We start from the raw sequence: 14,190 nt of genomic DNA on the forward strand, positions 1-14,190 counted from the left end.
ACTTAATCAGAAAGAAAAAATACCTTTGATAAAACAGTGTTGATGCGAGTCTGGTCTTGATTCTGTCCTTAGCAAGCTGTAAAGTGCTATGTGGAAGAACAGGATTAGTAGTAGTAATAACAGTACTAAAGTGTAGGGTGACCAACTCATCCTGGTTTACACAGGACCTTCTTTGTTTTCGCACCAAAAGTCTCATGTCCCAAGAAAGCCCCCAATCTGGGCAAACTGGGGTGCCTGGTGAGCCTGGTGTGGCAGGACAATATTTTTGATATATTACTAGTATGTTCCCTTTCTTTTTCACAGTGAGACCCCTTTTCCATCCAACCAGGACTATGGGGCATTTAATGTTCAGGGAAGAATTATTTCAGCAGAAAAATAGAGATAGGACTTTCTGAGTCCCCAGATTCCTGGAGATGGGACTCAGAATGAAAGAAGTATTGACAAGTCAGAGCAGGGTTTCCAACCTCCTGATTCCAGAGATTTGCTAAGTTTGAGGGAAGAAATGGCAAGAATGCAACAAGGGGAATGAGCCCAATGGGGTAGGGACAAAGGGTCCTGTTATAGAAAGATCATGTGGACCAGAGCAGAGACACTTCCCTGCCTGCTGGAGCAAATTCCAGCCTAGAAATGATCTGGTCTAATTCCAGTGAGTTGTACTGTTCATCATAAGCAAAGGAAACCAACTCTGACTGATAGCAGCAGAAATGGGATTTATTAAAAGGGTAATGGGAAAAAAATCACCAGGAATTTTCTCAAAGTGGCCAGGAATGCGGGAGGCCAAGTCATGTGGGAGTATGTACTACTTGGCCAGGCTGGTGAAGACACTGGGTGCCCAGCTATTACCATGGACATCTGGCCATGGACACTGTCTCAATACCACTCTCACCCACCCTCCCCAAGTCCCGGCTTCTTGGTCACCCACGTTCTGATTGGTCCAGCTTTGATCACATGTTTCCATCTCTTACCTGTAGTAGAAGCTGTAAAGGTAAACATCTGAACTTTGGGGCTTCTATGACAGCAGGAAGCTCTGCCTTTATTTACAAAGTGAGAATTCCCAAACTCTGGAAAGAGTTCTATTGGTAGGCAGGAGAAACGTATCTCATTATGATCAGACATCCCCTTGCCAAGGAGCTCCATCAGTCCTCCCCTTCATCATTATGGAGTAAGGACGCCTCTCCCCAGGAGCAAGGATGTCACCCAGTGACCATCCAAGCCAGAACTAAGCCCACTGTGCCATGAAATTTTTCTCAGTCCTCATCTGTCTTGTCCTGTGGGGACATCTCATTTTAATGGTTGGAGACATCCCAATGTGCTGTGACAGAGGAGAGTACTGGATACCTAGGGATTTGGGGGCAGGAGGAGAATGAAGAAAGGGATCTGCTGGTACCTAGCATGGATGGGACTGAATGGATCCAGCTTGCAGTCTCCTTCCAAAGCAGGAGAAAGGTAAAACACAGCATGAACACTCATAGACAGTTTTATGGTGACCTCATCCAGGGAAAATAACTTCTGATGGACTCCCCACAGGGTTGACAAATGACAGGTGGCTTGGATCTTCTTGTGAGGGGAAAATCACCAAATTTTCTTTCTTCTCTTTGATATTCTAGAGTAGTACTGTCCAAAAGATCTTTCCACAGCGATGGAAATTTTCTGTATCTGCAGTGTCTAATGTGGTAGCCACCGACAACATGTGGCTATTGACAGTTGACATGTAGCTAGTGCTCCTGAGGAACTGAATTTTATTTACTCAATTTGAATTAATTTAAGTTTATATGGACAGTGCAGCTCTGGGCTATGAAAAATCACAAGCCTAGATTGTGGGGTCCAGATGGTCTTAGGTTTGAATCCCAGCTCCACGTCTCACCAGATAGCTGAATGACCCAGTGCAAGTCACATTAACTCTCTGGGACTCAGTTTCCTCATCTGCAAAATGGGGCTATTAATGTTACTGGGCAGATTTGTTGTAAAGATTATTGAGGTATGGTGTGGGACAATGACTGGCACTTAGGTGCTCTGTAAATGGTGGAGCTCTTTCTTTTCTTTATTGGGTGAGGGCTATAGTGTCCTCCAGGGAAACAATAATTGCAAATGTCAATTTGTCAATGGTTTTTTTTTCTTTTTTTTCCCTTTAATTTTAATTTTTTTTTTTTTTATAATTTACATCCAAGTTACATCCAAGGCATATAGTGCCACAATGATTTCAGGAGTAGATTCCTTAGTGCCCCTTACCCATTTAGCCCATTCCCCCTCCCACAACCCCTCCAGCAACCCTCAGTTTGTTCTCTATATTTAAGAATCTCTTATGTTTTGTCCCCCTCCCTGTTTTTATATTATTTTTGTTTCCCTTCCCTTATGTTCATCTGTTTTGTCTCTTAAAGTCCTCATATGAGTGAAGTCAATGATTTTTATATTGCATTTTGAGAGTAGCTAAAAGAGAGGATCTTGAAAGTTCTCATTATAAGAAAAAAAATCTTGTAACTAGGCGGGGTGACTAGATGTTAACTGGATTTATTGTGATGACCATTTTGCTACATATACAAATATCAAATCATTACATTGTACACTGGAAACTAATATAGTGTCAATTATACCTCAATTTTCAAAAAAAGGCTGTAAAGGGAGTGATTTATTAGCATGCAAGGAGATGGCATCCCAGGGCCCCTTTTAGGAAGAAATAAGATGGCAGGCTTGGACCAAGGCCAAGCATCTGAGACACCCTGGATGGTTCTCACTTGGCTGAGTGCCTGGGTTCAGTTTGGATGAAGGCCTGCAACCTGAGGGAGGCTCTATCAGCTGAGAATCAAGCTAATGCCTTCTAAATTCCCATCTTTGATGTTTTATGAAGAAAGCCAGATGGAGTTGGCTGCTAGTTGCTTCTTCCTCAGGCCCTTAACTGGCTGTATGACCTTGGGCAAGTGAGTTCACCTTTCTGGACCTCATTTCCCCATTTGCCTCCTGGAGGGCTGCTGTGAGAATGGGTGGGAAACTGCTCTCCCAGCTGTAAGGCACCTTAAATCATGGGGGGGGGGGGGGGGGGGGGGAACAGGGGCACCTGGGTGGCTCAGTCAGTTAAACATCAGACTTTAGTCAGGTCATGATCTCCCTCTCTCTCTGCCCCTCCCTCGCTCACGCTCTGTCTCTATCTCTCAAAAATAATAAATAAACATTTAAAAAAAAGAAAAAACCATAATTAAAATCTCAGAGCCCTAAGGAGGTCATAGATGTCTGGTGACAGAACTAGGACCTGAATTAAAGTCCCAGGATTGGGTTTTGTCATAGTTATTTGTATCATCTCTGCATAGCAACACACAACACACTATTAAAAAACATACTAGGAGTGCCTGGGTGGCTCAGTCAGTTAAGTGCCCGACTTCGGCTCAGGTCATGATCTCGCAGTTTGTGAGTTCAAGTTCTGCATCGGGCTCTGTGCTGACAGCTCGGAGCCTGGAGCCTGCTTCGGATTCTGTGTCTCTTGTCTCTCCCTGCCCCTCCCCCACTCACACTCTGTCTCTGTCTCTCTCTCTCAAAAATAAACATTAAAAAAATTAATGTTGATATAATATCAACGTTCATATTTCACATTAGCAGATTTTTAAAAGCATAATACTCAATGTTGGCAAGGACAGAGAAAGGATTACTTTTATCCCCTGCTGATGGGATGAAATTGGCAAATTGTAAGGAAAATTAACACGATGACTAAGAACCATCTGAGTCAGCCCATTCCACTTCCAGGAATCAATTCTTCTTCTTCTTCTTCTTCTTCTTCTTCTTCTTCTTCTTCTTTTTTACATTTCTTTATTTTTGAGAGACAGAGGCAGCATAAGCAGGGGAGAGGCAGAGAGGGAGACACAGAATCCAAAGCCAGCTCCAGGCTCTGAGCTGTCAGCACAGAGCCCGACGCAGGGCTCGAACCCAAGAATCGTGAGATCAGGACCTGAGCCGAAGTCAGGCACTTAATCAACTGAGCCACCCAGGCGCCCCTCCAAGGAATCAATTCTGAGAAAATAATGAGAGATGCTCCTAAAGATTTAGACACTAACATGTTCATCCCAGCTTAATTTGCAATAGGGAAATATTGTGTCCAATATTAGGAGAATGGTCAGATAAACTAAGATTTGTCAGTAAGAAGGAACATTAGGTTGCCACTGAAAATGATGTTTTTGAAGTACATCTACTGATAAGGGGAAATGTTCATGAAAATAGAATTAGGGGAGAGATAGGGTATTTATATCCATTAGGAAAACTTTCTCTCTTTTTTTTAAAGTTCATTTATTTACTTTGAGAGAGAGCATGCATGGGAGGGGCAGAGAGAGAATCCCAAGCAGGTTTCACACCGCTAGAGTGGAGCTCAATGCAGGGCTTGAACTCATGAACCGTGAGATCATGACCTGAGCCCAAACCTAGAATCAGATGCTCAACAGACTGAGCCACCCAGGCGCCCCTCATTAGGAAAACTTTCAATGTTCCATGGTGGTCACTGAGAAACAGTCTGTTACACAATCAACAGAATGAAAAGGCAACCTACAGAAAATATTTGCAAATCGTATCCAGTATATATAAAGAACTCCTATGATTCAACAAAAAACCAACTTGATTAAAAACTGGGCAAAGGAGGAGCACCTCAGTGGCTCAGTCAGTCAAGTGTTCGACTCCAGCTCAGGTCATGATCTTGCAGTCCAGTCTGTGAGTTCGAGCCCCGCATTGGGCTCTGTGCTGACAGCTTGGGGCCTAGAGCCTGCTTCAGATTCTGCGTCTCCCTCTCTCTCTGCCCCTCCCCCACTCACGCTCTGTCTGTCTCTCTCTCTCACAAAAATAAATAAATATGAAAGAAAAAAAACTGGGCAAAGGACTTGAATAGACATTTCTCTAAGGCAACTCTTCCTGCCCATGGGTCCTGTCCCCATGCTTTAATAAAATCACATTTTTGCACCAAAAATGTCTTCAAGAATTCTTTCTTGGCTGTCATCTCTGAACCCCATGAACCCCACCCTCCCTCCAAAAACTCATCATGATTACTGGCACTCTGAAAGAATGCCAGAAATGTAAGGGAACATTCTGGATCAACTCCTCACTTACAGAAGAGGAATGGCCAGAGTCTCAGGGACAACTGAGTGGTGGAGAACAAACCAGAGCTGGGGGGTTCCTGGACCTCAATCTGAGTTCTCCCTCCCCTCACTCCTCTGACTTCCCTCCTGCTCATCTGCTGAAGGTACCACTCCAACCAATGTTTAAAAATTCAGGAGGAACTGGGGCGCCTGGGGAGCTCAGTCAGTTAAGCATCCAACTTTGGCTCAGGTCATGATTTCACGGTTCGTGGGTTTGAGCCCCATGAAGGACTCTGTGCTGACAGCTCAGAGCCTGGAGCCTGCTAGATTCTGCATCTGCCTCTCTCTCACTCTCTGTCTCTCTCTGTCTCAAAAATAAATCAACATTAAACAATTTTTAATAAAAATTTAAAAGATTTCAAAAACGGGGCAAAGAAAGGACTTGAATAGACATTTCTCTAAATAAGATGTACAAATGGTCAGTAAACACATGAAAAGAAACTCAACATCACTAATCATTAGGGGAAATGCAAATCAAAACCACAATGAGATATCACCTCATACCCATCGGGATGGCTATTGTCAGAAAACAGAAAAGGACAAGTGTTGGTCATGATACGGAGAAAGTGGAACCCTTGCACGCTGTTGGTGGGAATATAAACTGGTGCCAGTACTGTGGAAAACAGTATGGTAGTTCCTCAAAATATTAAAAATAGAGTTACCATATGATCCAGTAATTGGATTTCTGGACACACACCCAGAAGAACTGAAAGCAGGGTCCCAAAGAGATATTTGCACACTCATGTTCACAGCAGCATTAGTCACAACAGCTAAAAGGTGGAATCAACCCAAGGGTCCTTTGGATGGATCAACAAAATGTGATATAAACACACAATGAAACATTATTCAGCTTTAAAAAGGAAGGAAATTCTGGGGCGCGTGTCTAGCTCAGTCGGTAGAGTGTGCAACTTTTGATCTCAGGGTCTTGAGTTTAAGCCCTACCTTGGGACTAGAAATTACGTGGAAGGGAGGGAGGGAGGGAGGGAGGGAGGGAGGGAGGAAGGAAGGAAGGAAGGAAGGAAGGAAGGAAGGAAGGAAGGAAGGAAGAAAAAAGGAGGGCAATCCTGACATGTGCTACAGCAGGATGAACCTTGAAGACATGATGCCAAATGAGTAAGCCAGACACCAAAGGTAAGTACTACATGATCCCATGTACAGGAGGTACTTACAGAGACAGACCTCGGGGTGGTGGGATCAAGGGATGAAATGAGAAAGAGCAGATGAGATGGGGAGGGAGACAGATAATCCACAGAAGCAAGATGGTGGCCTATGGTAAGGAGACCAAGGGGAAGGCCACTGGGAGAGCTGAACGTTCCAGAAGAGACATTTATGGAGCATTTACAACAAGTCAAGAACATCAGGGTCGCCAGGGTGGCTCAGTCAGCTAAGTGTTTGATTTTGGCTCAGGACATGATCTCATGGTTTGTGAGTTCGAGCCCCACATCAGGTTCTCTGCTGTCAGCACGGAGCCTGCTTCGGATCCTTTGTCCCCCTCTGTCCCTTTCCCACTCTCTTTTTCTCCCTCTCTCCCTCCCTCTCTTTCTGTGTCTCAAAAATAAATAAACATTAAAAAAAAAAATCATCCTTACAATCCCCTAGCATGAAGGCATGATTACATCACCCCCCTACAGATGGGAAAACTGGCCAAGGGGACAGAGTCCCCACGTGAGCCCGGAGCCCACACTCTCACCTCTGCACTCAGTCTGGTGGCCCCCAAGCAGGCCCTTCACTCTCTCAAGCCCTCTGCAGGTAATGAGCATGTCTCTAAGGCAGCAAGATTTAAAAAATGTTCTATTCCCCTCCTCCTCAGAGGCTGCCAGACTTGTGGACAGGAGACACAAACGCTTTACTCCGAAATGAGGTAAGGCCCACGGAAGCACATTCAGCACATTCAGTGATTGGCAAACCACGATAATTCTCAGTTACCCCTGCCCCTGCAGACCTGCCCCTGCCTGCAACTCTCTGAGGCCTCCTCCTCTCCAACGGAACAGGCCCCAGGCTCCTCCTGTCACTGTCGGTGGGTTTCTTCTCTTTTCTCTCTGGCCTGGCTCTACCAGCTCACAGGCCTCTCTGTGCCTTTGTTTTAGGGGCTCTCCCTGCCAGAACGCTCTCTCCCCTGAACCCCGTCTACACATGGACACGCAAACACACACACACGGCACATCTCTGTCCCTATCCGTTCCTCACCCCCACCTGGACATAGGAATATGCTGTGTGTTCTAGCACCTGATGGGAAAATATATGCAATTACACAATTACATTACAACTAAATTAAATAAAAACAATTAAATTAAAATTAAAACAAAGTCCCCCAGAGTTTGGACACAAAAACCTCTCAACAACCCTGATCAAAAAATAACCTTCATAGGCAGACTTGCGATCAGTGGATGGAAGGAAGCCCAGAAAAGTCCCTCATAGTGGTTTATTTATTGCATTTATTTAGCACTGCGTGTTTATTTATAAATATCCTCTTTCTTCTCTTTCTTTCTTCTTTCTTTCTTTTTCTGTCTCTTCCTCCCACCCTCCCTCCCTCCCTCCCTTCCTCTCTTATTTATAAACTATTTATTTACAGCACTGCATTTATTGGGTGCTTCCTTTCTGCCAGGCACTGTGGTAAGTACTTTACAGCCTATCTTTCTTACCACATAGCTATCTCTTTAAGAGGTAGGACCTATTATTATCCCCATTTTACAGATGAGAACTGAGGCTATGGAGCGATTACCAAATGAATAAGGGGGGCAGAGCCAGAGTCAAAGTCTGTTCTAATGCAGCTTGAAAGCCCACAACTTTGGCCTTTTCTGGACTCACAAAGCGGAGGACCACAGGCAACATCTGCCTGCAGTTGTGTTTTATTTGGCCTACTCAACACTTTATAAAATAGAGAATTAGTTGTGAATGTTAAAAAACCCATATAAATTGGGAGATCCCATATAAATTGGGATCTCCAAGACTTGGCCACACTGGACCTGGGTTTCCATGTGGCAATCATTAGCTGGAGGGAGTCACAGTTGCCCCAGGGACAACTGATGTGTGTGTTCCATTCTGTCATATGCTCCCCAGCTTCCCACTGACCTGCCTTGTTCATTTTTGTTGCCTGTCCAGCCCCTGGAAGCATTTGAGTTTATGACTACTGGGTTCACACTTCCTAGTAGTTGGATTTGCCTTGGGATGTAGTGAGCTTGCCATCACCAGAGGTGTGCAAACTGAAGCTGGCTGGCTACTCACTGGGGGTGTTGGGAAGGGATTTCAAGAGCCAGTTGAGGAACTGAGTCAAATAACATCTAGTCCCTTCTGGCCCTGCAATGTCAAATATTTACTTATGACTTTGCAGCATATATTGTTAAGAACTAACTTCCCCTTCTGGTCTCAACTTACTGTTTCAACTTTCCTTTCCCTTCACCTTAGTTTCTTGATCTATTTATATATTTTGATCATATGAGTATGCTGTATGAATTCTTATAAGCTTCCTCAAATCCTTTTTGGAACAAGGCATGGGGAACAAATAAATCTATAATAAATACTTACATAACGGGCTTGGTTCCCGGTATAGAAAAGAAACAACAGAAAAGAATTGTGCACTGAATAGCTTGTATAGTTTGTAAGTTGTATGAGTTGTAACTGTCAAGTTATCTCAATTTCTCTGAAATTCTCAAGCTCAAGGGCACAAAGAACAGAAGGACCTAAGAGTCTAGATGCCGCAGCTGTGAGTACATGCTTAGATGCTCCCAGGAAAGGCAGCCTCCAAGTTTTATTTCCCACTTTTTACCTGAAATAGATTTTAACATTATAAAACTGTGGCAGGTTTCTTTTTTTTTAATGTTTGTTTATTTTTGAGAGAGGCAGAGAGAGCGCATGTGAACAGGGAAGGAGCAGAGACAGAGGAGGACAGAAGATCCAAAGGAGGGTCTGTGTGAATAGCAGAGAGCCCGATGTGGGGCTTGAACTCACGAACTGTGAGGTCATGACCTGAGCTGAAGTTGGACACTTAACCGACTGAGCCACCCAGGCACCCCAAGGATTGTTGCTTTGTATCACTAAGTTTGGGGTGGTTTGATCTCCAGCAACATAAAATTTGAACAGTAACCCAATGATCCAAGCCATAAAGAAAAATATGTATAAAAGTGACACGTTTCTTTTCACAATATTTCATTCCATCTCACTCCCCAGAGGTAATGCAGTTAGCGGTTTTAAGTGTACCTTCCAGACCTTTTTCTATACATTTACATATGTGGGTATAATAGAAAGATATAGGTTTTGTGGGGTTTTTTTAAGTAAGAAAATAGAAAAACTCAACTTGCTTTTTCTCAATAACAAAGTCTCAGTGATCTTTTTAAATTTACAAAAACAAAAAAAAAAACAAAAAACTTGAATTGTTAGTGATCCATTCACATGTTGTGGTAGCCAGCTTCCAAGGACACCCTCAACGACCCCCTCACACACACTGAATTCAAATCCTTGCATAGTCCCCTCCCATACCGAACTGCAGTGTCTTATATGACCAATAGGATATGGCAAAAATGTTGGTGTGCCACTTCTAAGATTAGGTTCTAAAAGGCACTGCAGCTTTGGCTCAGTTTCTTGCTCTCTCTCTCTCTCTCTCTCTCTGTCTTTGTTCTGGGGAAAACAACTGCTGTATCATGAGCAGCCGTTCGGAGAGGCCCACATGGGGAATAACTCTTGCCAACAGTCACATGGATGAACCATCTTGGAAGTAGGTGCCCCCAGCCCCAGTCAAGCCTTCAGATGATTGCAACCCTGGCCATCTTGACTCAACCTCATGAAAGACCCTGAGCCAGAACCACCCAATGAAGTTGATCCCAGATTCCTAACTCTCAGAAACTGCATGAAGTAATAAATGTCCACTGTTTTAAGCTACCAAGTTTAGTAAATTACTGAGTAATTTATTTGCAACAATATATTACTGCGTGTGGTTCAAGATTTTAAAAAATATATAAAAAAGGATGTAGTAGGGGGTGCATGGGTGGCTCAGTCGGTTAAGTGTCTGACTTTGGCTCAGGTCATAATCTCACGGTTCGTGAGTTCCAGCCCCACATCGGGCTCTGTGCTGACAACTAAGAGCCTGGAGCCTGCTTCAGATTCTGTGTCTTCCTCTCTCTGTCCCTCCCCCACTCACACTCTGTCTCTTTCTCTCTCTCAAAAATAAATATAACATTAAAAAAACTTTTTTTAAAAAGGATGTAGTAGAAACTCGTTGTCACTATCACCTCTAAACTCTCACCTGGTCCTCTATCCTCTCCCCTCACCCCCACTTAATTTGGAGTAAGCCCTTGGGGAATGTTAGATTTATCATCCTGGGGACAGAAGCAGACATGTCCCTCGCCCTTCTCACAGATCATCTGACCCAAGAAAGTCTGCAGCAGTGTGGTGTCCCCTTTCAGCAGCTGTAAGACTGTGCCCTTCTTTCTCCACAGGAACTGGGACATTGGCCTTTTCAGCCTAGATGCCATTTTTCCCTGCCAAGACCTCAGACGCCCACGCACATCCCCACATCCTGTCTCGGGTCTGGGGGTGGGGGCTTCCTTTCTGTGCACACTAGTGGAAAACACTACCTGGCCTTTTCCTTCAACACATAGAAATCAGCAAGCAACCACTCACCTCCCAACATGGAGTCCCACCCTATTCTCTAGACTTCTCTCCCATGGTGTTCCCCCTTCACCCTGCCTCAGTCCTGCAGACATCGCCCCAGACTCCCCGATCTGCTCTTAAACCCCTCCAAGACATCGCTCACGCTGATCCCTCTGCCCTGCAAGCTCGATCCCCAATCCAGCCTTCTGAAAACAACCACCCATCTTTAAGACTCAATCTATGGGGCATCTCTGTGACGGTTCCCCTGTCAGCCCCACAGGCCTCCTTGTGCCCAACCCAGCCCTGTCAGTCCACGGTATGCTCGACAGCCAGAGGGGCTGATGTAATGAAACCCAGGTCATGCCTCAACTTCCAGTAGGGTGGTGAGGAGTCTCCACCCGACCTCTGCTGCTGAAGGTAGCTCCAAACTCTGGACAGAGGCCTGGAGCAGTTCAGGCAGGCTCTGAAAAGTCAACAGTCACAGGCAGACCGGGGAAGAAGTACCACCAACCTGGCAGTGAGTTTACACTTGGTTTTCCTTCTGGTGTTCCCTGGGCTGGTGTCAGTGAAGCCCCGAACCTAGAGGTGGGCATCAGTGCAAGTGGAGGGGGTGACAGCAGACACCTTCTAGGGGCGTCTGGGTGGCTCAGTCGGTGAAACATCGGACTTCAGCTCAGGTCATGATCTCATGGTTCATGGGTCCAGGCCCCATGTCGGGCTCGGTGCTGACAGCTCAGAGCCTGGAGTCTCGCTTTCTCTCTGCCCTGCCCCTGCTCACACTCTGTTTCCCCCCCCCCCCTTGCAAAAATAAATGAACATTAAAAAAAGAAAAAGAAAAAAGAGAGACACCTTCTAGTTTTGGCTCCAGAAACAGGAATTAGGTCTCTTAACCATCAGAGAGATGAGGTTGATTCCCATTTCTTTTCCCCATTCTCTTGTATCATAGCCCTCAGGCTTTCCTGGTGGTAGAGGCAGTGGCCGGTGCCTACAGGAGCCTAAAACTATGAGGAAGAACCTTCCTCTCTAACTGCAGGAGCTGTGGCTCCCAAGAGCCCAAGAGCTGTGGCTCTCAAGATGGTGGGATGAACCCATACTGCTTTGGCCCCAGATGTGGGTGCAGCTGTGGGAAATGCGCATCCGAGTCAGGTAAATGAAGCTTCAGGGAACCACAAAGTTGCCAGGAAAGAGGACTTTGGGAAAGTGACCCCACAAAGTTATTTATGGACTTCTGGGCTCACCCAGTAGCTGCGCATGAGTGGATCTAGCCTAAACAGCTCACCGCACACTTTGAGAAGTTGAATCATGAACTAGGCTGATGCCAGAGTTCTGGCCAGTGAGTGACACTCGCACGGGACAGATGTATGTGGCGTCACAGAGGGTTTGAAAACAGGGCTGACACTGGAACCACAACTCAGAGAAGGCAGGCAGAGCTTGCGGCTCAAACCCACTTTGCCAATTACCTGCTGAGACAAACACATCCATTGTCTCTGCAGGATTTCAATGTAACCCGGAGCTCATAACACGATATTAAAAATGTCCAGGGTCAATGACTCGCAATACAAAGAAGCAGGAACATTTCCGCTTGCTCGGGAAAAGACAATGAAAGGATGCCAACTCGAAGGTGCTGGAAAGATCTGGAAAAGCCCTTAAAGCAACTGCTGTAAAAATACTCCAGGGAGAGCAGGGGGAGTTAGTGTTTAATGGGTATGGAGTTTCAGTTTGGGAAGAAGACGAAGGGTTGGAGATGGCTAAGTGGTGATGGCAGCACAGCCATGGGAACGTACTCACTGCCACTGAACTGTATGCTTAAAATTGATTAAAACGGTAAATTTGAGAGGGGCCTGGCTGGCTCAGTCAGTAGAGCATGTGACTCTTGATCTCAAGGTCATGAGTTCGAGCCCCAAATTGGGGCTGGAACTTCCTTAAAAAAAAGTGGGGTGAGGGGCGGCGGGGGGCGCCTGAGTGGCTCAGTTGGTTAAAGCATCCAACCTCAGTTCAGGTCATGATCTCACAGTTCGTGAGGTCTAGCTTCGCGTCAGGCCCTGTGCTCTCTGCCCCTCCCCCACTTGCACTCTGTCTCTCTGTCTTTCTCTCTCTCTCTCTCTCAAAAATAAATAAACATTAAAAAATTAAAAAAAAATAGAAGACTCCAAGAAGTAAGGATGGAAACTCTGGGCTTTCTTCAGTTTTTTCATAAGTAGCAGATATACATTAAGATCTCCATTTGGTATATGGATATACACCAAATATATAGATTTTTTTATCTTATTTTTTTATTAAAACAATTTTTTAAAATGTTTATCTTTGAGAGAGCGAGAGACAGAGTGCTACCAGGGGAGGGGCAGAAAGAGAGGGAGACACAGAATCTGAAGCAGGCTCCAGGCTCTGAGCTGTCAGCACAGAACCCGATGTGGGGCTTGAACTCATGAATCAAGAAATCATGACCTGAGCCGAACTTGGACTCTTCACGAACTGAGCCACCCAGGTGCCCCAACCAAATATAGATCCGAAATGGAAAAATACAATAAACAAAAATTTTAAACTCAATAGGTGAGCTCAACAGCAGAATGGAGATGTCACAGGAAAGAAAGAAACTATGAACTCAAAGACAGGTCAGTAGAAATTGCCCATATGAACAGCAGAGGGGAAAAGGTTGAAAAAAGATAAGCAGGGTCTATGGGACCTGTGGCACAATGTTAAAAGGTTCAACACAGCGGTCATCATCAGAGTAGAAGGACAGGACAGAGGGTCTGGTGCATGAATGCTTCTGGCAGCTCTATTCATCTCCCCTCCCAATTTGGATTTACCCTGCAATATGTAAATCAATAAACAAAAATGTGGTCCATCCATACAACGGAACACAGCTCAGCAACGAAAAGGAATGAACTATTGACACCTGCTACAATTTAGGTGAATCTCGATGGCGTTATTCTGAGCGAAAGAAGCCAGTTTCAAAAGGTGCCATGCTACAGGCTTCCATTTATGTGACATTCTCCAAAAGACAAACACTATAGTGACAGATCGGCGGTTAACACAGGTTAAGGGTGGAGAGAGTGTGTCACTACAATGGGAAACACAAGGGTTTTTTGAGGGGTGATGGAACTGTTCTGTTTCCTGTCTGCGGTGGTGGTTACACAAAGGCACGTGTTAACATTCCTAGACCTATCCACCAAAAAAAAAAAAAAAAAAAAAAAAAAGAGTTAATTTTATTGCATGTTAACTGAAACAAACAAACAAACAAACAGCTTGTGGTAGTCAGGCTCCAACATGGCCCACAATGATCCTCACCTCCTCCTACCTCTGCCCCTCACATTGAAGAGGGTCGGCGTGTGTGAGCAATTAAAGTGACAGAAGTGATGGTGTATGACTTATGGTCTATGAGGCCAGGTCATAAAAGACACTGCAGCTTCTGCCTTGGTCTCTTGAATCACTCACTCTGGGGGAAGCCAGCCAGCGTTGATAGGACACGCAAACAATCCTGTGGAGACAAACTGAGGCA

Source organism: Panthera pardus, unplaced genomic scaffold, assembly GCF_024362965.1.
Source record: "Panthera pardus isolate Hobbes unplaced genomic scaffold, ASM2436296v1 HiC_scaffold_25, whole genome shotgun sequence".
Lineage (NCBI taxonomy): Eukaryota > Metazoa > Chordata > Mammalia > Carnivora > Felidae > Panthera > Panthera pardus.